The sequence below is a fragment of the Lissotriton helveticus genome, chromosome 4_1 (assembly GCF_964261635.1).
Source record: "Lissotriton helveticus chromosome 4_1, aLisHel1.1, whole genome shotgun sequence".
In the NCBI taxonomy this organism is placed as follows: Eukaryota; Metazoa; Chordata; class Amphibia; order Caudata; family Salamandridae; genus Lissotriton; species Lissotriton helveticus.
The window spans coordinates 1,671,809,552-1,671,832,342 of NC_136063.1; the positions used below are offsets into that span (position 1 = coordinate 1,671,809,552).

Here is a 22,791-nt window from a genome sequence, read left to right on the forward strand (position 1 = left end):
TTTCTTTATATAGTCTTATCGCTATCTAGACGGATATAGCTATGTATACATAGATGCATACTTATACGTTGATAAGTATCAGTATAAAACATTGACGTTATGTTTTTCCAAGACCAAATTCTAAGAAATGGGTGAAATAGTAAATCTCATAATTCAAGCAGGTCCCACCGAGATTTGAACTCGGATCGCTGGATTCAGAGTCCAGAGTGCTAACCATTACACCATGGAACCCTCCCATACATGAGTCATTTTTCCATTGAGACAAAAGAGAGCGCATTAGTGCGGGGGCATTTCTTACATTGATGAAACGATATCTCTGTTGAATGCTCATAGTGTAAAGAGCTATAATGTGATTTGATTCTGTTCAGATACATTCTCCTTAACAGTGTTAAATATGCAAACGTTTATCAGGATAGGCAAGTTATATCATAATGATCATCTTTGACTGTAACATATTAAAACATTTTACATTTCCAAACTAATACACCCATTTCTTTGTCTCTCACATGGGCTGCGCCAAAGAGCAATGATTGGCACGTTGGACTTTGCATGCAAAGGTACCAGTCCAAATCTTGGGGGTACTATTTTATTACTCTTGACCTTTTCTATTTCTGTCACCTTTGTTTATTGATAGCTCAAATCCAACACCAGTAGGTTGAAAGAGACAATTATTGATTCCTTTCAAAACGTCCATCAGCTTGAACAAGTTACAGAAATACAAACATTATAATACGTTTACATCACATTCCTACACAAAATAGTGTGACATTAAGAAATCCTATCCTGTTTTTCTGAAATGCATTTCAGAGGCCTGATTCCCAGCATCCCTTTTTGAAGCTTTCTGCGCTATTGATAAGGCGAATTTAGCACATTTTGAAAGAGAAGTGTTCTTAAATCAAACCTAGAGAACCACAATGACGGTATCATTCAGATAGTACAAATGTTTTTTGTATATTAGTATGGAAATTGTGAAATAAAACGTTTTTCATGCTGATTTTCAACAGTCGATCTGCAATCGTGAGACATAAGCTTTTGCTTGGAGGCCTCACAGGTACTGATCTAATTTTCTCTTTTAAGATTATTCACAAATCATATGATATGCTTTGTATAAATCAACTATATTGTTAGATCAAAATTGAGTAAAAAGTGACTATCTCAATTTCATGACATATAGAAGAGTAAGGAGAAGAAGCTCATGTTTCAAATGTGGAGAGGCAACAACTTTTCATTATTTTCACCTCTACTAATTATATGCATTTTTATAATGTATGTGTTTATGTTGTCCTATAAATATACAGAGACATATAGCAAGATATAGGGAGATACATACGTGTAAAGTGGATATGTACAAGTTTACAAGTAAATGAGATGTTTTTCCAATTAATAATTCTAAGAACTGAATGGAAAAGAAAATCGTAAAGTTTAGATAAGTCCCACTGTGATTTGTACTCAGATCCCGGTTTTCAGAGTCTAGAGTGCTAAGCATGATACCATCAAACCACCTGTACCAGGTTGAGCTTTTCATTTTGAGAGAAGAGCTTGCATTCACGGGGGAATCTTATATTTTATTGCAAAATCGTATCTCACATAAAAAGTACTGTTCAACAGAGTGATAGCGTTACTTGAGTCCTCTGGGCAACATCCTTCCCTAACATAGTTCAATATGCAAAAGTTGAACAGAATAGAAAAGTAATAACATTCTGTTGGTCTTTGACTGTAGAACATTAAAAACTTTGAAATGTTCACATTGCTGCAGCAATTTGCTCCCTTGTCTCATGGGAGGTTCCATGGTGTAATGGTTAGCACTTTGGACTTTGAATCCAAGGATCTGAGTTCAAATCTCGGTGGGACCACTTTCATGACTGTTGATCAAATCTTTTTCTGTCAAGTGTATTCATAAATATCACAAATCTAACACGGGTAGAGTGAAACATTAATTTATTGATTGTATTCTGAAAGTCTATTCGATGTGAGCAAATGATAGAACTTTTAGAAAACATGGAAATTAAATGGCTCAAAATAATGAGACATTTTGCGAGCTGACTCTGTTTTCTCAAACTCATCACAGGGGGCTGATGCAAGATATTACTTTCTTAAATCTTACTGTTATTGATAAGGGGAAGATGGAACTTTTTAATTGGAAATCCTTCATTAAAACAAAACTTGAGGAATCAAATTGTGTATTATGGGGACAGAAGATATGACGTTTTGAATAACAATCGTGAAATTCAGACACACATATATTTACACTCTGATTTTCTAAAGTAAATCCATAACCATGAAGTAAAATCTTTCGAAAGACGTGTCAAAGGTAATAATCTGAATTTCTCTTTCAAAGAAATTCACAATTAAATGCACTGTGTAAGTCAAGCATGTTGTCATATAAGAAATCAGCAAAAATTAACTATCTCATTACTGGTCATATAGATGAGAGAGGAAATGAACCTAACGTTTAAATTGTGGATGGGAAACAACAGTTTTTAGTTTTCAGCTTCAATACATATGTTTATGAATAATTGATTTCTTTATATAGTCTTATCGCTATCTAGACGGATATAGCTATGTATACATAGATGCATACTTATACGTTGATAAGTATCAGTATAAAACATTGACGTTATGTTTTTCCAAGACCAAATTCTAAGAAATGGGTGAAATAGTAAATCTCATAATTCAAGCAGGTCCCACCAAGATTTGAACTCGGATCGCTGGATTCAGAGTCCAGAGTGCTAACCATTACACCATGGAACCCTCCCATACATGAGTCATTTTTCCATTGAGACAAAAGAGAGCGCATTAGTGCGGGGGCATTTCTTACATTGATGAAACGATATCTCTGTTGAATGCTCATAGTGTAAAGAGCTATAATGTGATTTGATTCTGTTCAGATACATTCTCCTTAACAGTGTTAAATATGCAAACGTTTATCAGGATAGGCAAGTTATATCATAATGATCATCTTTGACTGTAACATATTAAAACATTTTACATTTCCAAACTAATACACCCATTTCTTTGTCTCTCACATGGGCTGCGCCAAAGAGCAATGATTGGCACGTTGGACTTTGCATGCAAAGGTACCAGTCCAAATCTTGGGGGTACTATTTTATTACTCTTGACCTTTTCTATTTCTGTCACCTTTGTTTATTGATAGCTCAAATCCAACACCAGTAGGTTGAAAGAGACAATTATTGATTCCTTTCAAAACGTCCATCAGCTTGAACAAGTACCAGAAATACAAACATTATAATACGTTTACATCACATTCCTACACAAAATAGTGTGACATTAAGAAATCCTATCCTGTTTTTCTGAAATGCATTTCAGAGGCCTGATTCCCAGCATCCCTTTTTGAAGCTTTCTGCGCTATTGATAAGGCGAATTTAGCACATTTTGAAAGAGAAGTGTTCTTAAATCAAACCTAGAGAACCACAATGACGGTATCATTCAGATAGTACAAATGTTTTTGTATATTAGTATGGAAATTGTGAAATAAAACGTTTTTCATGCTGATTTTCAACAGTCGATCTGCAATCGTGAAACATAAGCTTTTGCTTGGAGGCCTCACAGGTACTGATCTAATTTTCTCTTTTAAGATTATTCACAAATCATATGATATGCTTTGTATAAATCAACTATATTGTTAGATCAAAATTGAGTAAAAAGTGACTATCTCAATTTCATGACATATAGAAGAGTAAGGAGAAGAAGCTCATGTTTCAAATGTGGAGAAGCAACAACTTTTCATTATTTTCACCTCTACTAATTATATGCATTTTTATAATGTATGTGTTTATGTTGTCCTATAAATATGCAGAGACATATAGCAAGATATAGGGAGATACATACGTGTAAAGTGGATATGTACAAGTTTATAAGTAAATGAGATGTTTTTCCAATTAATAATTCTAAGAACTGAATGGAAAAAGAAAATCGTAAAGTTTAGATAAGTCCCACTGTGATTTGTACTCAGATCCCGGTTTTCAGAGTCTAGAGTGCTAAGCATGATACCATCAAACCACCTGTACCAGGTTGAGCTTTTCATTTTGAGAGAAGAGATTGCATTCACGGGGGAATCTTATATTTTATTGCAAAATCGTATCTCACATAAAAAGTACTGTTCAACAGAGTGATAGCGTTACTTGAGTCCTCTGGGCAACATCCTTCCCTAACATAGTTCAATATGCAAAAGTTGAACAGAATAGAAAAGTAATAACATTCTGTTGGTCTTTGACTGTAGAACATTAAAAACTTTGAAATGTTCACATTGCTGCAGCAATTTGCTCCCTTGTCACATGGGAGGTTCCATGGTGTAATGGTTAGCGCTTTGGACTTTGAATCCAAGGATCCGAGTTCAAATCTCGGTGGGACCACTTTCATGACTGTTGATCAAATCTTTTTCTGTCAAGTGTATTCATAAATATCACAAATCTAACACGGGTAGAGTGAAACATTAATTTATTGATTGTATTCTGAAAGTCTATTCGATGTGAGCAAATGATAGAACTTTTAGAAAACATGGAAATTAAATGGCTCAAAATAATGAGACATTTTGCGAGCTGACTCTGTTTTCTCAAACTCATCACAGGGGGCTGATGCAAGATATTACTTTCTTAAATCTTACTGTTATTGATAAGGGGAAGATGGAACTTTTTAATTGGAAATCCTTCATTAAAACAAAACTTGAGGAATCAAATTGTGTATTATGGGGACAGAAGATATGACGTTTTGAATAACAATCGTGAAATTCAGACACACATATATTTACACTCTGATTTTCTAAAGTAAATCCATAACCATGAAGTAAAATCTTTCGAAAGACGTGTCAAAGGTAATAATCTGAATTTCTCTTTCAAAGAAATTCACAATTAAATGCACTGTGTAAGTCAAGCATGTTGTCATATAAGAAATCAGCAAAAATTAACTATCTCATTACTGGTCATATAGATGAGAGAGGAAATGAACCTAACGTTTAAATTGTGGATGGGAAACAACAGTTTTTAGTTTTCAGCTTCAATACATATGTTTATGAATAATTGATTTCTTTATATAGTCTTATCGCTATCTAGACGGATATAGCTATGTATACATAGATGCATACTTATACGTTGATAAGTATCAGTATAAAACATTGACGTTATGTTTTTCCAAGACCAAATTCTAAGAAATGGGTGAAATAGTAAATCTCATAATTCAAGCAGGTCCCACCAAGATTTGAACTCGGATCGCTGGATTCAGAGTCCAGAGTGCTAACCATTACACCATGGAACCCTCCCATACATGAGTCATTTTTCCATTGAGACAAAAGAGAGCGCATTAGTGCGGGGGCATTTCTTACATTGATGAAACGATATCTCTGTTGAATGCTCATAGTGTAAAGAGCTATAATGTGATTTGATTCTGTTCAGATACATTCTCCTTAACAGTGTTAAATATGCAAACGTTTATCAGGATAGGCAAGTTATATCATAATGATCATCTTTGACTGTAACATATTAAAACATTTTACATTTCCAAACTAATACACCCATTTCTTTGTCTCTCACATGGGCTGCGCCAAAGAGCAATGATTGGCACGTTGGACTTTGCATGCAAAGGTACCAGTCCAAATCTTGGGGGTACTATTTTATTACTCTTGACCTTTTCTATTTCTGTCACCTTTGTTTATTGATAGCTCAAATCCAACACCAGTAGGTTGAAAGAGACAATTATTGATTCCTTTCAAAACGTCCATCAGCTTGAACAAGTACCAGAAATACAAACATTATAATACGTTTACATCACATTCCTACACAAAATAGTGTGACATTAAGAAATCCTATCCTGTTTTTCTGAAATGCATTTCAGAGGCCTGATTCCCAGCATCCCTTTTTGAAGCTTTCTGCGCTATTGATAAGGCGAATTTAGCACATTTTGAAAGAGAAGTGTTCTTAAATCAAACCTAGAGAACCACAATGACGGTATCATTCAGATAGTACAAATGTTTTTGTATATTAGTATGGAAATTGTGAAATAAAACGTTTTTCATGCTGATTTTCAACAGTCGATCTGCAATCGTGAAACATAAGCTTTTGCTTGGAGGCCTCACAGGTACTGATCTAATTTTCTCTTTTAAGATTATTCACAAATCATATGATATGCTTTGTATAAATCAACTATATTGTTAGATCAAAATTGAGTAAAAAGTGACTATCTCAATTTCATGACATATAGAAGAGTAAGGAGAAGAAGCTCATGTTTCAAATGTGGAGAAGCAACAACTTTTCATTATTTTCACCTCTACTAATTATATGCATTTTTATAATGTATGTGTTTATGTTGTCCTATAAATATGCAGAGACATATAGCAAGATATAGGGAGATACATACGTGTAAAGTGGATATGTACAAGTTTATAAGTAAATGAGATGTTTTTCCAATTAATAATTCTAAGAACTGAATGGAAAAAGAAAATCGTAAAGTTTAGATAAGTCCCACTGTGATTTGTACTCAGATCCCGGTTTTCAGAGTCTAGAGTGCTAAGCATGATACCATCAAACCACCTGTACCAGGTTGAGCTTTTCATTTTGAGAGAAGAGATTGCATTCACGGGGGAATCTTATATTTTATTGCAAAATCGTATCTCACATAAAAAGTACTGTTCAACAGAGTGATAGCGTTACTTGAGTCCTCTGGGCAACATCCTTCCCTAACATAGTTCAATATGCAAAAGTTGAACAGAATAGAAAAGTAATAACATTCTGTTGGTCTTTGACTGTAGAACATTAAAAACTTTGAAATGTTCACATTGCTGCAGCAATTTGCTCCCTTGTCACATGGGAGGTTCCATGGTGTAATGGTTAGCGCTTTGGACTTTGAATCCAAGGATCCGAGTTCAAATCTCGGTGGGACCACTTTCATGACTGTTGATCAAATCTTTTTCTGTCAAGTGTATTCATAAATATCACAAATCTAACACGGGTAGAGTGAAACATTAATTTATTGATTGTATTCTGAAAGTCTATTCGATGTGAGCAAATGATAGAACTTTTAGAAAACATGGAAATTAAATGGCTCAAAATAATGAGACATTTTGCGAGCTGACTCTGTTTTCTCAAACTCATCACAGGGGGCTGATGCAAGATATTACTTTCTTAAATCTTACTGTTATTGATAAGGGGAAGATGGAACTTTTTAATTGGAAATCCTTCATTAAAACAAAACTTGAGGAATCAAATTGTGTATTATGGGGACAGAAGATATGACGTTTTGAATAACAATCGTGAAATTCAGACACACATATATTTACACTCTGATTTTCTAAAGTAAATCCATAACCATAAAGTAAAATCTTTCGAAAGACGTGTCAAAGGTAATAATCTGAATTTCTCTTTCAAAGAAATTCACAATTAAATGCACTGTGTAAGTCAAGCATGTTGTCATATAAGAAATCAGCAAAAATTAACTATCTCATTACTGGTCATATAGATGAGAGAGGAAATGAACCTAACGTTTAAATTGTGGATGGGAAACAACAGTTTTTAGTTTTCAGCTTCAATACATATGTTTATGAATAATTGATTTCTTTATATAGTCTTATCGCTATCTAGACGGATATAGCTATGTATACATAGATGCATACTTATACGTTGATAAGTATCAGTATAAAACATTGACGTTATGTTTTTCCAAGACCAAATTCTAAGAAATGGGTGAAATAGTAAATCTCATAATTCAAGCAGGTCCCACCGAGATTTGAACTCGGATCGCTGGATTCAGAGTCCAGAGTGCTAACCATTACACCATGGAACCCTCCCATACATGAGTCATTTTTCCATTGAGACAAAAGAGAGCGCATTAGTGCGGGGGCATTTCTTACATTGATGAAACGATATCTCTGTTGAATGCTCATAGTGTAAAGAGCTATAATGTGATTTGATTCTGTTCAGATACATTCTCCTTAACAGTGTTAAATATGCAAACGTTTATCAGGATAGGCAAGTTATATCATAATGATCATCTTTGACTGTAACATATTAAAACATTTTACATTTCCAAACTAATACACCCATTTCTTTGTCTCTCACATGGGCTGCGCCAAAGAGCAATGATTGGCACGTTGGACTTTGCATGCAAAGGTACCAGTCCAAATCTTGGGGGTACTATTTTATTACTCTTGACCTTTTCTATTTCTGTCACCTTTGTTTATTGATAGCTCAAATCCAACACCAGTAGGTTGAAAGAGACAATTATTGATTCCTTTCAAAACGTCCATCAGCTTGAACAAGTTACAGAAATACAAACATTATAATACGTTTACATCACATTCCTACACAAAATAGTGTGACATTAAGAAATCCTATCCTGTTTTTCTGAAATGCATTTCAGAGGCCTGATTCCCAGCATCCCTTTTTGAAGCTTTCTGCGCTATTGATAAGGCGAATTTAGCACATTTTGAAAGAGAAGTGTTCTTAAATCAAACCTAGAGAACCACAATGACGGTATCATTCAGATAGTACAAATGTTTTTTGTATATTAGTATGGAAATTGTGAAATAAAACGTTTTTCATGCTGATTTTCAACAGTCGATCTGCAATCGTGAGACATAAGCTTTTGCTTGGAGGCCTCACAGGTACTGATCTAATTTTCTCTTTTAAGATTATTCACAAATCATATGATATGCTTTGTATAAATCAACTATATTGTTAGATCAAAATTGAGTAAAAAGTGACTATCTCAATTTCATGACATATAGAAGAGTAAGGAGAAGAAGCTCATGTTTCAAATGTGGAGAGGCAACAACTTTTCATTATTTTCACCTCTACTAATTATATGCATTTTTATAATGTATGTGTTTATGTTGTCCTATAAATATACAGAGACATATAGCAAGATATAGGGAGATACATACGTGTAAAGTGGATATGTACAAGTTTACAAGTAAATGAGATGTTTTTCCAATTAATAATTCTAAGAACTGAATGGAAAAGAAAATCGTAAAGTTTAGATAAGTCCCACTGTGATTTGTACTCAGATCCCGGTTTTCAGAGTCTAGAGTGCTAAGCATGATACCATCAAACCACCTGTACCAGGTTGAGCTTTTCATTTTGAGAGAAGAGCTTGCATTCACGGGGGAATCTTATATTTTATTGCAAAATCGTATCTCACATAAAAAGTACTGTTCAACAGAGTGATAGCGTTACTTGAGTCCTCTGGGCAACATCCTTCCCTAACATAGTTCAATATGCAAAAGTTGAACAGAATAGAAAAGTAATAACATTCTGTTGGTCTTTGACTGTAGAACATTAAAAACTTTGAAATGTTCACATTGCTGCAGCAATTTGCTCCCTTGTCTCATGGGAGGTTCCATGGTGTAATGGTTAGCACTTTGGACTTTGAATCCAAGGATCTGAGTTCAAATCTCGGTGGGACCACTTTCATGACTGTTGATCAAATCTTTTTCTGTCAAGTGTATTCATAAATATCACAAATCTAACACGGGTAGAGTGAAACATTAATTTATTGATTGTATTCTGAAAGTCTATTCGATGTGAGCAAATGATAGAACTTTTAGAAAACATGGAAATTAAATGGCTCAAAATAATGAGACATTTTGCGAGCTGACTCTGTTTTCTCAAACTCATCACAGGGGGCTGATGCAAGATATTACTTTCTTAAATCTTACTGTTATTGATAAGGGGAAGATGGAACTTTTTAATTGGAAATCCTTCATTAAAACAAAACTTGAGGAATCAAATTGTGTATTATGGGGACAGAAGATATGACGTTTTGAATAACAATCGTGAAATTCAGACACACATATATTTACACTCTGATTTTCTAAAGTAAATCCATAACCATGAAGTAAAATCTTTCGAAAGACGTGTCAAAGGTAATAATCTGAATTTCTCTTTCAAAGAAATTCACAATTAAATGCACTGTGTAAGTCAAGCATGTTGTCATATAAGAAATCAGCAAAAATTAACTATCTCATTACTGGTCATATAGATGAGAGAGGAAATGAACCTAACGTTTAAATTGTGGATGGGAAACAACAGTTTTTAGTTTTCAGCTTCAATACATATGTTTATGAATAATTGATTTCTTTATATAGTCTTATCGCTATCTAGACGGATATAGCTATGTATACATAGATGCATACTTATACGTTGATAAGTATCAGTATAAAACATTGACGTTATGTTTTTCCAAGACCAAATTCTAAGAAATGGGTGAAATAGTAAATCTCATAATTCAAGCAGGTCCCACCAAGATTTGAACTCGGATCGCTGGATTCAGAGTCCAGAGTGCTAACCATTACACCATGGAACCCTCCCATACATGAGTCATTTTTCCATTGAGACAAAAGAGAGCGCATTAGTGCGGGGGCATTTCTTACATTGATGAAACGATATCTCTGTTGAATGCTCATAGTGTAAAGAGCTATAATGTGATTTGATTCTGTTCAGATACATTCTCCTTAACAGTGTTAAATATGCAAACGTTTATCAGGATAGGCAAGTTATATCATAATGATCATCTTTGACTGTAACATATTAAAACATTTTACATTTCCAAACTAATACACCCATTTCTTTGTCTCTCACATGGGCTGCGCCAAAGAGCAATGATTGGCACGTTGGACTTTGCATGCAAAGGTACCAGTCCAAATCTTGGGGGTACTATTTTATTACTCTTGACCTTTTCTATTTCTGTCACCTTTGTTTATTGATAGCTCAAATCCAACACCAGTAGGTTGAAAGAGACAATTATTGATTCCTTTCAAAACGTCCATCAGCTTGAACAAGTACCAGAAATACAAACATTATAATACGTTTACATCACATTCCTACACAAAATAGTGTGACATTAAGAAATCCTATCCTGTTTTTCTGAAATGCATTTCAGAGGCCTGATTCCCAGCATCCCTTTTTGAAGCTTTCTGCGCTATTGATAAGGCGAATTTAGCACATTTTGAAAGAGAAGTGTTCTTAAATCAAACCTAGAGAACCACAATGACGGTATCATTCAGATAGTACAAATGTTTTTGTATATTAGTATGGAAATTGTGAAATAAAACGTTTTTCATGCTGATTTTCAACAGTCGATCTGCAATCGTGAAACATAAGCTTTTGCTTGGAGGCCTCACAGGTACTGATCTAATTTTCTCTTTTAAGATTATTCACAAATCATATGATATGCTTTGTATAAATCAACTATATTGTTAGATCAAAATTGAGTAAAAAGTGACTATCTCAATTTCATGACATATAGAAGAGTAAGGAGAAGAAGCTCATGTTTCAAATGTGGAGAGGCAACAACTTTTCATTATTTTCACCTCTACTAATTATATGCATTTTTATAATGTATGTGTTTATGTTGTCCTATAAATATACAGAGACATATAGCAAGATATAGGGAGATACATACGTGTAAAGTGGATATGTACAAGTTTACAAGTAAATGAGATGTTTTTCCAATTAATAATTCTAAGAACTGAATGGAAAAGAAAATCGTAAAGTTTAGATAAGTCCCACTGTGATTTGTACTCAGATCCCGGTTTTCAGAGTCTAGAGTGCTAAGCATGATACCATCAAACCACCTGTACCAGGTTGAGCTTTTCATTTTGAGAGAAGAGCTTGCATTCACGGGGGAATCTTATATTTTATTGCAAAATCGTATCTCACATAAAAAGTACTGTTCAACAGAGTGATAGCGTTACTTGAGTCCTCTGGGCAACATCCTTCCCTAACATAGTTCAATATGCAAAAGTTGAACAGAATAGAAAAGTAATAACATTCTGTTGGTCTTTGACTGTAGAACATTAAAAACTTTGAAATGTTCACATTGCTGCAGCAATTTGCTCCCTTGTCTCATGGGAGGTTCCATGGTGTAATGGTTAGCACTTTGGACTTTGAATCCAAGGATCTGAGTTCAAATCTCGGTGGGACCACTTTCATGACTGTTGATCAAATCTTTTTCTGTCAAGTGTATTCATAAATATCACAAATCTAACACGGGTAGAGTGAAACATTAATTTATTGATTGTATTCTGAAAGTCTATTCGATGTGAGCAAATGATAGAACTTTTAGAAAACATGGAAATTAAATGGCTCAAAATAATGAGACATTTTGCGAGCTGACTCTGTTTTCTCAAACTCATCACAGGGGGCTGATGCAAGATATTACTTTCTTAAATCTTACTGTTATTGATAAGGGGAAGATGGAACTTTTTAATTGGAAATCCTTCATTAAAACAAAACTTGAGGAATCAAATTGTGTATTATGGGGACAGAAGATATGACGTTTTGAATAACAATCGTGAAATTCAGACACACATATATTTACACTCTGATTTTCTAAAGTAAATCCATAACCATGAAGTAAAATCTTTCGAAAGACGTGTCAAAGGTAATAATCTGAATTTCTCTTTCAAAGAAATTCACAATTAAATGCACTGTGTAAGTCAAGCATGTTGTCATATAAGAAATCAGCAAAAATTAACTATCTCATTACTGGTCATATAGATGAGAGAGGAAATGAACCTAACGTTTAAATTGTGGATGGGAAACAACAGTTTTTAGTTTTCAGCTTCAATACATATGTTTATGAATAATTGATTTCTTTATATAGTCTTATCGCTATCTAGACGGATATAGCTATGTATACATAGATGCATACTTATACGTTGATAAGTATCAGTATAAAACATTGACGTTATGTTTTTCCAAGACCAAATTCTAAGAAATGGGTGAAATAGTAAATCTCATAATTCAAGCAGGTCCCACCAAGATTTGAACTCGGATCGCTGGATTCAGAGTCCAGAGTGCTAACCATTACACCATGGAACCCTCCCATACATGAGTCATTTTTCCATTGAGACAAAAGAGAGCGCATTAGTGCGGGGGCATTTCTTACATTGATGAAACGATATCTCTGTTGAATGCTCATAGTGTAAAGAGCTATAATGTGATTTGATTCTGTTCAGATACATTCTCCTTAACAGTGTTAAATATGCAAACGTTTATCAGGATAGGCAAGTTATATCATAATGATCATCTTTGACTGTAACATATTAAAACATTTTACATTTCCAAACTAATACACCCATTTCTTTGTCTCTCACATGGGCTGCGCCAAAGAGCAATGATTGGCACGTTGGACTTTGCATGCAAAGGTACCAGTCCAAATCTTGGGGGTACTATTTTATTACTCTTGACCTTTTCTATTTCTGTCACCTTTGTTTATTGATAGCTCAAATCCAACACCAGTAGGTTGAAAGAGACAATTATTGATTCCTTTCAAAACGTCCATCAGCTTGAACAAGTACCAGAAATACAAACATTATAATACGTTTACATCACATTCCTACACAAAATAGTGTGACATTAAGAAATCCTATCCTGTTTTTCTGAAATGCATTTCAGAGGCCTGATTCCCAGCATCCCTTTTTGAAGCTTTCTGCGCTATTGATAAGGCGAATTTAGCACATTTTGAAAGAGAAGTGTTCTTAAATCAAACCTAGAGAACCACAATGACGGTATCATTCAGATAGTACAAATGTTTTTGTATATTAGTATGGAAATTGTGAAATAAAACGTTTTTCATGCTGATTTTCAACAGTCGATCTGCAATCGTGAAACATAAGCTTTTGCTTGGAGGCCTCACAGGTACTGATCTAATTTTCTCTTTTAAGATTATTCACAAATCATATGATATGCTTTGTATAAATCAACTATATTGTTAGATCAAAATTGAGTAAAAAGTGACTATCTCAATTTCATGACATATAGAAGAGTAAGGAGAAGAAGCTCATGTTTCAAATGTGGAGAAGCAACAACTTTTCATTATTTTCACCTCTACTAATTATATGCATTTTTATAATGTATGTGTTTATGTTGTCCTATAAATATGCAGAGACATATAGCAAGATATAGGGAGATACATACGTGTAAAGTGGATATGTACAAGTTTATAAGTAAATGAGATGTTTTTCCAATTAATAATTCTAAGAACTGAATGGAAAAAGAAAATCGTAAAGTTTAGATAAGTCCCACTGTGATTTGTACTCAGATCCCGGTTTTCAGAGTCTAGAGTGCTAAGCATGATACCATCAAACCACCTGTACCAGGTTGAGCTTTTCATTTTGAGAGAAGAGATTGCATTCACGGGGGAATCTTATATTTTATTGCAAAATCGTATCTCACATAAAAAGTACTGTTCAACAGAGTGATAGCGTTACTTGAGTCCTCTGGGCAACATCCTTCCCTAACATAGTTCAATATGCAAAAGTTGAACAGAATAGAAAAGTAATAACATTCTGTTGGTCTTTGACTGTAGAACATTAAAAACTTTGAAATGTTCACATTGCTGCAGCAATTTGCTCCCTTGTCACATGGGAGGTTCCATGGTGTAATGGTTAGCGCTTTGGACTTTGAATCCAAGGATCCGAGTTCAAATCTCGGTGGGACCACTTTCATGACTGTTGATCAAATCTTTTTCTGTCAAGTGTATTCATAAATATCACAAATCTAACACGGGTAGAGTGAAACATTAATTTATTGATTGTATTCTGAAAGTCTATTCGATGTGAGCAAATGATAGAACTTTTAGAAAACATGGAAATTAAATGGCTCAAAATAATGAGACATTTTGCGAGCTGACTCTGTTTTCTCAAACTCATCACAGGGGGCTGATGCAAGATATTACTTTCTTAAATCTTACTGTTATTGATAAGGGGAAGATGGAACTTTTTAATTGGAAATCCTTCATTAAAACAAAACTTGAGGAATCAAATTGTGTATTATGGGGACAGAAGATATGACGTTTTGAATAACAATCGTGAAATTCAGACACACATATATTTACACTCTGATTTTCTAAAGTAAATCCATAACCATAAAGTAAAATCTTTCGAAAGACGTGTCAAAGGTAATAATCTGAATTTCTCTTTCAAAGAAATTCACAATTAAATGCACTGTGTAAGTCAAGCATGTTGTCATATAAGAAATCAGCAAAAATTAACTATCTCATTACTGGTCATATAGATGAGAGAGGAAATGAACCTAACGTTTAAATTGTGGATGGGAAACAACAGTTTTTAGTTTTCAGCTTCAATACATATGTTTATGAATAATTGATTTCTTTATATAGTCTTATCGCTATCTAGACGGATATAGCTATGTATACATAGATGCATACTTATACGTTGATAAGTATCAGTATAAAACATTGACGTTATGTTTTTCCAAGACCAAATTCTAAGAAATGGGTGAAATAGTAAATCTCATAATTCAAGCAGGTCCCACCGAGATTTGAACTCAGATCGCTGGATTCAGAGTCCAGAGTGCTAACCATTACACCATGGAACCCTCCCATACATGAGTCATTTTTCCATTGAGACAAAAGAGAGCGCATTAGTGCGGGGGCATTTCTTACATTGATGAAACGATATCTCTGTTGAATGCTCATAGTGTAAAGAGCTATAATGTGATTTGATTCTGTTCAGATACATTCTCCTTAACAGTGTTAAATATGCAAACGTTTATCAGGATAGGCAAGTTATATCATAATGATCATCTTTGACTGTAACATATTAAAACATTTTACATTTCCAAACTAATACACCCATTTCTTTGTCTCTCACATGGGCTGCGCCAAAGAGCAATGATTGGCACGTTGGACTTTGCATGCAAAGGTACCAGTCCAAATCTTGGGGGTACTATTTTATTACTCTTGACCTTTTCTATTTCTGTCACCTTTGTTTATTGATAGCTCAAATCCAACACCAGTAGGTTGAAAGAGACAATTATTGATTCCTTTCAAAACGTCCATCAGCTTGAACAAGTACCAGAAATACAAACATTATAATACGTTTACATCACATTCCTACACAAAATAGTGTGACATTAAGAAATCCTATCCTGTTTTTCTGAAATGCATTTCAGAGGCCTGATTCCCAGCATCCCTTTTTGAAGCTTTCTGCGCTATTGATAAGGCGAATTTAGCACATTTTGAAAGAGAAGTGTTCTTAAATCAAACCTAGAGAACCACAATGACGGTATCATTCAGATAGTACAAATGTTTTTGTATATTAGTATGGAAATTGTGAAATAAAACGTTTTTCATGCTGATTTTCAACAGTCGATCTGCAATCGTGAAACATAAGCTTTTGCTTGGAGGCCTCACGGGTACTGATCTAATTTTCTCTTTTAAGATTATTCACAAATCATATGATATGCTTTGTATAAATCAACTATATTGTTAGATCAAAAGTGAGTAAAAAGTGACTATCTCAATTTCATGACATATAGAAGAGTAAGGAGAAGAAGCTCATGTTTCAAATGTGGAGAAGCAACAACTTTTCATTATTTTCACCTCTACTAATTATATGCATTTTTATAATGTATGTGTTTATGTTGTCCTATAAATATACAGAGACATATAGCAAGATATAGGGAGATACATATGTGTAAAGTGGATATGTACAAGTTTATAAGTAAATGAGATGTTTTTCCAATTAATAATTCTAAGAACTGAATGGAAAAAGAAAATCGTAAAGTTTAGATAAGTCCCACTGTGATTTGTACTCAGATCCCGGTTTTCAGAGTCTAGAGTGCTAAGCATGATACCATCAAACCACCTGTACCAGGTTGAGCTTTTCATTTTGAGAGAAGAGATTGCATTCACGGGGGAATCTTATATTTTATTGCAAAATCGTATCTCACATAAAAAGTACTGTTCAACAGAGTGATAGCGTTACTTGAGTCCTCTGGGCAACATCCTTCCCTAACATAGTTCAATATGCAAAAGTTGAACAGAATAGAAAAGTAATAACATTCTGTTGGTCTTTGACTGTAGAACATTAAAAACTTTGAAATGTTCACATTGCTGCAGCAATTTGCTCCCTTGTCACATGGGAGGTTCCATGGTGTAATGGTTAGCGCTTTGGACTTTGAATCCAAGGATCCGAGTTCAAATCTCGGTGGGACCACTTTCATGACTGTTGATCAAATCTTTTTCTGTCAAGTGTATTCATAAATATCACAAATCTAACACGGGTAGAGTGAAACATTAATTTATTGATTGTATTCTGAAAGTCTATTCGATGTGAGCAAATGATAGAACTTTTAGAAAACATGGAAATTAAATGGCTCAAAATAATGAGACATTTTGCGAGCTGACTCTGTTTTCTCAAACTCATCACAGGGGGCTGATGCAAGATATTACTTTCTTAAATCTTACTGTTATTGATAAGGGGAAGATGGAACTTTTTAATTGGAAATCCTTCATTAAAACAAAACTTGAGGAATCAAATTGTGTATTATGGGGACAGAAGATATGACGTTTTGAATAACAATCGTGAAATTCAGACACACATATATTTACACTCTGATTTTCTAAAGTAATTCCATAACCATAAAGTAAAATCTTTCGAAAGACGTGTCAAAGGTAATAATCTGAATTTCTCTTTCAAAGAAATTCACAATTAAATGCACTGTGTAAGTCAAGCATGTTGTCATATAAGAAATCAGCAAAAATTAACTATCTCATTACTGGTCATATAGATGAGAGAGGAAATGAACCTAACGTTTAAATTGTGGATGGGAAACAACAGTTTTTAGTTTTCAGCTTCAATACATATGTTTATGAATAATTGATTTCTGTATATAGTCTTATCGCTATCTAGACGGATATAGCTATGTATACATAGATGCATACTTATACGTTGATAAGTATCAGTATAAAACATTGACGTTATGTTTTTCCAAGACCAAATTCTAAGAAATGGGTGAAATAGTAAATCTCATAATTCAAGCAGGTCCCACCGAGATTTGAACTCGGATCGCTGGATTCAGAGTCCAGAGTGCTAACCATTACACCATGGAACCCTCCAATACATGAGTCATTTTTCCATTGAGACAAAAGAGAGCGCATTAGTGCGGGGGCATTTCTTACATTGATGAAACAATATCTCTGTTGAATGCTCATAGTGTAAAGAGCTATAATGTGATTTGATTCTGTTCAGATACATTCTCCTTAACAGTGTTAAATATGCAAACGTTTATCAGGATAGGCAAGTTATATCATAATGATCATCTTTGACTGTAACATATTAAAACATTTTACATTTCCAAACTAATACACCCATTTCTTTGTCTCTCACATGGGCTGCGCCAAAGAGCAATGATTGGCACGTTGGACTTTGCATGCAAAGGTACCAGTCCAAATCTTGGGGGTACTATTTTATTACTCTTGACCTTTTCTATTTCTGTCACCTTTGTTTATTGATAGCTCAAATCCAACACCAGTAGGTTGAAAGAGACAATTATTGATTCCTTTCAAAACGTCCATCAGCTTGAACAAGTACCAGAAATACAAACATTATAATACGTTTACATCACATTCCTACACAAAATAGTGTGACATTAAGAAATCCTATCCTGTTTTTCTGAAATGCATTTCAGAGGCCTGATTCCCAGCATCCCTTTTTGAAGCTTTCTGCGCTATTGATAAGGCGAATTTAGCACATTTTGAAAGAGAAGTGTTCTTAAATCAAACCTAGAGAACCACAATGACGGTATCATTCAGATAGTACAAATGTTTTTGTATATTAGTATGGAAATTGTGAAATAAAACGTTTTTCATGCTGATTTTCAACAGTCGATCTGCAATCGTGAAACATAAGCTTTTGCTTGGAGGCCTCACAGGTACTGATCTAATTTTCTCTTTTAAGATTATTCACAAATCATATGATATGCTTTGTATAAATCAACTATATTGTTAGATCAAAAGTGAGTAAAAAGTGACTATCTCAATTTCATGACATATAGAAGAGTAAGGAGAAGAAGCTCATGTTTCAAATGTGGAGAAGCAACAACTTTTCATTATTTTCACCTCTACTAATTATATGCATTTTTATAATGTATGTGTTTATGTTGTCCTATAAATATACAGAGACATATAGCAAGATATAGGGAGATACATACGTGTAAAGTGGATATGTACAAGTTTATAAGTAAATGAGATGTTTTTCCAATTAATAATTCTAAGAACTGAATGGAAAAAGAAAATCGTAAAGTTTAGATAAGTCCCACTGTGATTTGTACTCAGATCCCGGTTTTCAGAGTCTAGAGTGCTAAGCATGATACCATCAAACCACCTGTACCAGGTTGAGCTTTTCATTTTGAGAGAAGAGATTGCATTCACGGGGGAATCTTATATTTTATTGCAAAATCGTATCTCACATAAAAAGTACTGTTCAACAGAGTGATAGCGTTACTTGAGTCCTCTGGGCAACATCCTTCCCTAACATAGTTCAATATGCAAAAGTTGAACAGAATAGAAAAGTAATAACATTCTGTTGGTCTTTGACTGTAGAACATTAAAAACTTTGAAATGTTCACATTGCTGCAGCAATTTGCTCCCTTGTCACATGGGAGGTTCCATGGTGTAATGGTTAGCGCTTTGGACTTTGAATCCAAGGATCCGAGTTCAAATCTCGGTGGGACCACTTTCATGACTGTTGATCAAAGCTTTTTCTGTCAAGTGTATTCATAAATATCACAAATCTAACACGGGTAGAGTGAAACATTAATTTATTGATTGTATTCTGAAAGTCTATTCGATGTGAGCAAATGATAGAACTTTTAGAAAACATGGAAATTAAATGGCTCAAAATAATGAGACATTTTGCGAGCTGACTCTGTTTTCTCAAACTCATCACAGGGGGCTGATGCAAGATATTACTTTCTTAAATCTTACTGTTATTGATAAGGGGAAGATGGAACTTTTTAATTGGAAATCCTTCATTAAAACAAAACTTGAGGAATCAAATTGTGTATTATGGGGACAGAAGATATGACGTTTTGAATAACAATCGTGAAATTCAGACACACATATATTTACACTCTGATTTTCTAAAGTAAATCCATAACCATAAAGTAAAATCTTTCGAAAGACGTGTCAAAGGTAATAATCTGAATTTCTCTTTCAAAGAAATTCACAATTAAATGCACTGTGTAAGTCAAGCATGTTGTCATATAAGAAATCAGCAAAAATTAACTATCTCATTACTGGTCATATAGATGAGAGAGGAAATGAACCTAACGTTTAAATTGTGGATGGGAAACAACAGTTTTTAGTTTTCAGCTTCAATACATATGTTTATGAATAATTGATTTCTTTATATAGTCTTATCGCTATCTAGACGGATATAGCTATGTATACATAGATGCATACTTATACGTTGATAAGTATCAGTATAAAACATTGACGTTATGTTTTTCCAAGACCAAATTCTAAGAAATGGGTGAAATAGTAAATCTCATAATTCAAGCAGGTCCCACCGAGATTTGAACTCGGATCGCTGGATTCAGAGTCTAGAGTGCTAACCATTACACCATGGAACCCTCCCATACATGAGTCATTTTTCCATTGAGACAAAAGAGAGCGCATTAGTGCGGGGGCATTTCTTACATTGATGAAACGATATCTCTGTTGAATGCTCATAGTGTAAAGAGCTATAATGTGATTTGATTCTGTTCAGATACATTCTCCTTAACAGTGTTAAATATGCAAACGTTTATCAGGATAGGCAAGTTATATCATAATGATCATCTTTGACTGTAACATATTAAAACATTTTACATTTCCAAACTAATACACCCATTTCTTTGTCTCTCACATGGGCTGCGCCAAAGAGCAATGATTGGCACGTTGGACTTTGCATGCAAAGGTACCAGTCCAAATCTTGGGGGTACTATTTTATTACTCTTGACCTTTTCTATTTCTGTCACCTTTGTTTATTGATAGCTCAAATCCAACACCAGTAGGTTGAAAGAGACAATTATTGATTCCTTTCAAAACGTCCATCAGCTTGAACAAGTACCAGAAATACAAACATTATAATACGTTTACATCACATTCCTACACAAAATAGTGTGACATTAAGAAATCCTATCCTGTTTTTCTGAAATGCATTTCAGAGGCCTGATTCCCAGCATCCCTTTTTGAAGCTTTCTGCGCTATTGATAAGGCGAATTTAGCACATTTTGAAAGAGAAGTGTTCTTAAATCAAACCTAGAGAACCACAATGACGGTATCATTCAGATAGTACAAATGTTTTTGTATATTAGTATGGAAATTGTGAAATAAAACGTTTTTCATGCTGATTTTCAACAGTCGATCTGCAATCGTGAAACATAAGCTTTTGCTTGGAGGCCTCACAGGTACTGATCTAATTTTCTCTTTTAAGATTATTCACAAATCATATGATATGCTTTGTATAAATCAACTATATTGTTAGATCAAAAGTGAGTAAAAAGTGACTATCTCAATTTCATGACATATAGAAGAGTAAGGAGAAGAAGCTCATGTTTCAAATGTGGAGAAGCAACAACTTTTCATTATTTTCACCTCTACTAATTATATGCATTTTTATAATGTATGTGTTTATGTTGTCCTATAAATATACAGAGACATATAGCAAGATATAGGGAGATACATACGTGTAAAGTGGATATGTACAAGTTTATAAGTAAATGAGATGTTTTTCCAATTAATAATTCTAAGAACTGAATGGAAAAAGAAAATCGTAAAGTTTAGATAAGTCCCACTGTGATTTGTACTCAGATCCCGGTTTTCAGAGTCTAGAGTGCTAAGCATGATACCATCAAACCACCTGTACCAGGTTGAGCTTTTCATTTTGAGAGAAGAGATTGCATTCACGGGGGAATCTTATATTTTATTGCAAAATCGTATCTCACATAAAAAGTACTGTTCAACAGAGTGATAGCGTTACTTGAGTCCTCTGGGCAACATCCTTCCCTAACATAGTTCAATATGCAAAAGTTGAACAGAATAGAAAAGTAATAACATTCTGTTGGTCTTTGACTGTAGAACATTAAAAACTTTGAAATGTTCACATTGCTGCAGCAATTTGCTCCCTTGTCACATGGGAGGTTCCATGGTGTAATGGTTAGCGCTTTGGACTTTGAATCCAAGGATCCGAGTTCAAATCTCGGTGGGACCACTTTCATGACTGTTGATCAAATCTTTTTCTGTCAAGTGTATTCATAAATATCACAAATCTAACACGGGTAGAGTGAAACATTAATTTATTGATTGTATTCTGAAAGTCTATTCGATGTGAGCAAATGATAGAACTTTTAGAAAACATGGAAATTAAATGGCTCAAAATAATGAGACATTTTGCGAGCTGACTCTGTTTTCTCAAACTCATCACAGGGGGCTGATGCAAGATATTACTTTCTTAAATCTTACTGTTATTGATAAGGGGAAGATGGAACTTTTTAATTGGAAATCCTTCATTAAAACAAAACTTGAGGAATCAAATTGTGTATTATGGGGACAGAAGATATGACGTTTTGAATAACAATCGTGAAATTCAGACACACATATATTTACACTCTGATTTTCTAAAGTAAATCCATAACCATAAAGTAAAATCTTTCGAAAGACGTGTCAAAGGTAATAATCTGAATTTCTCTTTCAAAGAAATTCACAATTAAATGCACTGTGTAAGTCAAGCATGTTGTCATATAAGAAATCAGCAAAAATTAACTATCTCATTACTGGTCATATAGATGAGAGAGGAAATGAACCTAACGTTTAAATTGTGGATGGGAAACAACAGTTTTTAGTTTTCAGCTTCAATACATATGTTTATGAATAATTGATTTCTTTATATAGTCTTATCGCTATCTAGACGGATATAGCTATGTATACATAGATGCATACTTATACGTTGATAAGTATCAGTATAAAACATTGACGTTATGTTTTTCCAAG

General features: G+C 34.0%; 18 non-coding genes across 18 annotated transcripts; 9 read left to right on the plus strand and 9 right to left on the minus strand.

Annotated features, from left to right (window-relative positions):
- Positions 1 to 159: 159 nt before the first annotated feature.
- On the minus strand, positions 160 to 231 carry TRNAQ-CUG (transfer RNA glutamine (anticodon CUG)). Its single transcript has one exon. It is a non-coding gene; the product is annotated as a tRNA-Gln (tRNA).
- A 1,550-nt stretch (positions 232 to 1,781) lies between these two features.
- Positions 1,782 to 1,853, plus strand: TRNAQ-UUG (transfer RNA glutamine (anticodon UUG)). Its single transcript has one exon. It is a non-coding gene; the product is annotated as a tRNA-Gln (tRNA).
- Positions 1,854 to 2,679: 826 nt separating this feature from the next.
- TRNAQ-CUG (transfer RNA glutamine (anticodon CUG)) lies at positions 2,680 to 2,751 on the minus strand. The gene has a single exon. It is a non-coding gene; the product is annotated as a tRNA-Gln (tRNA).
- A 1,550-nt stretch (positions 2,752 to 4,301) lies between these two features.
- TRNAQ-UUG (transfer RNA glutamine (anticodon UUG)) lies at positions 4,302 to 4,373 on the plus strand. Its single transcript has one exon. It is a non-coding gene; the product is annotated as a tRNA-Gln (tRNA).
- Positions 4,374 to 5,199: 826 nt separating this feature from the next.
- Positions 5,200 to 5,271, minus strand: TRNAQ-CUG (transfer RNA glutamine (anticodon CUG)). The gene has a single exon. It is a non-coding gene; the product is annotated as a tRNA-Gln (tRNA).
- Positions 5,272 to 6,821: 1,550 nt separating this feature from the next.
- Positions 6,822 to 6,893, plus strand: TRNAQ-UUG (transfer RNA glutamine (anticodon UUG)). Its single transcript has one exon. It is a non-coding gene; the product is annotated as a tRNA-Gln (tRNA).
- An 826-nt stretch (positions 6,894 to 7,719) lies between these two features.
- On the minus strand, positions 7,720 to 7,791 carry TRNAQ-CUG (transfer RNA glutamine (anticodon CUG)). The gene has a single exon. It is a non-coding gene; the product is annotated as a tRNA-Gln (tRNA).
- Positions 7,792 to 9,341: 1,550 nt separating this feature from the next.
- On the plus strand, positions 9,342 to 9,413 carry TRNAQ-UUG (transfer RNA glutamine (anticodon UUG)). Its single transcript has one exon. It is a non-coding gene; the product is annotated as a tRNA-Gln (tRNA).
- Positions 9,414 to 10,239: 826 nt separating this feature from the next.
- TRNAQ-CUG (transfer RNA glutamine (anticodon CUG)) lies at positions 10,240 to 10,311 on the minus strand. The gene has a single exon. It is a non-coding gene; the product is annotated as a tRNA-Gln (tRNA).
- A 1,549-nt stretch (positions 10,312 to 11,860) lies between these two features.
- On the plus strand, positions 11,861 to 11,932 carry TRNAQ-UUG (transfer RNA glutamine (anticodon UUG)). The gene has a single exon. It is a non-coding gene; the product is annotated as a tRNA-Gln (tRNA).
- An 826-nt stretch (positions 11,933 to 12,758) lies between these two features.
- On the minus strand, positions 12,759 to 12,830 carry TRNAQ-CUG (transfer RNA glutamine (anticodon CUG)). Its single transcript has one exon. It is a non-coding gene; the product is annotated as a tRNA-Gln (tRNA).
- Positions 12,831 to 14,380: 1,550 nt separating this feature from the next.
- Positions 14,381 to 14,452, plus strand: TRNAQ-UUG (transfer RNA glutamine (anticodon UUG)). The gene has a single exon. It is a non-coding gene; the product is annotated as a tRNA-Gln (tRNA).
- An 826-nt stretch (positions 14,453 to 15,278) lies between these two features.
- Positions 15,279 to 15,350, minus strand: TRNAQ-CUG (transfer RNA glutamine (anticodon CUG)). Its single transcript has one exon. It is a non-coding gene; the product is annotated as a tRNA-Gln (tRNA).
- Positions 15,351 to 16,900: 1,550 nt separating this feature from the next.
- On the plus strand, positions 16,901 to 16,972 carry TRNAQ-UUG (transfer RNA glutamine (anticodon UUG)). Its single transcript has one exon. It is a non-coding gene; the product is annotated as a tRNA-Gln (tRNA).
- An 826-nt stretch (positions 16,973 to 17,798) lies between these two features.
- On the minus strand, positions 17,799 to 17,870 carry TRNAQ-CUG (transfer RNA glutamine (anticodon CUG)). Its single transcript has one exon. It is a non-coding gene; the product is annotated as a tRNA-Gln (tRNA).
- A 1,550-nt stretch (positions 17,871 to 19,420) lies between these two features.
- On the plus strand, positions 19,421 to 19,492 carry TRNAQ-UUG (transfer RNA glutamine (anticodon UUG)). Its single transcript has one exon. It is a non-coding gene; the product is annotated as a tRNA-Gln (tRNA).
- Positions 19,493 to 20,318: 826 nt separating this feature from the next.
- Positions 20,319 to 20,390, minus strand: TRNAQ-CUG (transfer RNA glutamine (anticodon CUG)). Its single transcript has one exon. It is a non-coding gene; the product is annotated as a tRNA-Gln (tRNA).
- Positions 20,391 to 21,940: 1,550 nt separating this feature from the next.
- TRNAQ-UUG (transfer RNA glutamine (anticodon UUG)) lies at positions 21,941 to 22,012 on the plus strand. The gene has a single exon. It is a non-coding gene; the product is annotated as a tRNA-Gln (tRNA).
- Positions 22,013 to 22,791: the final 779 nt, after the last annotated feature.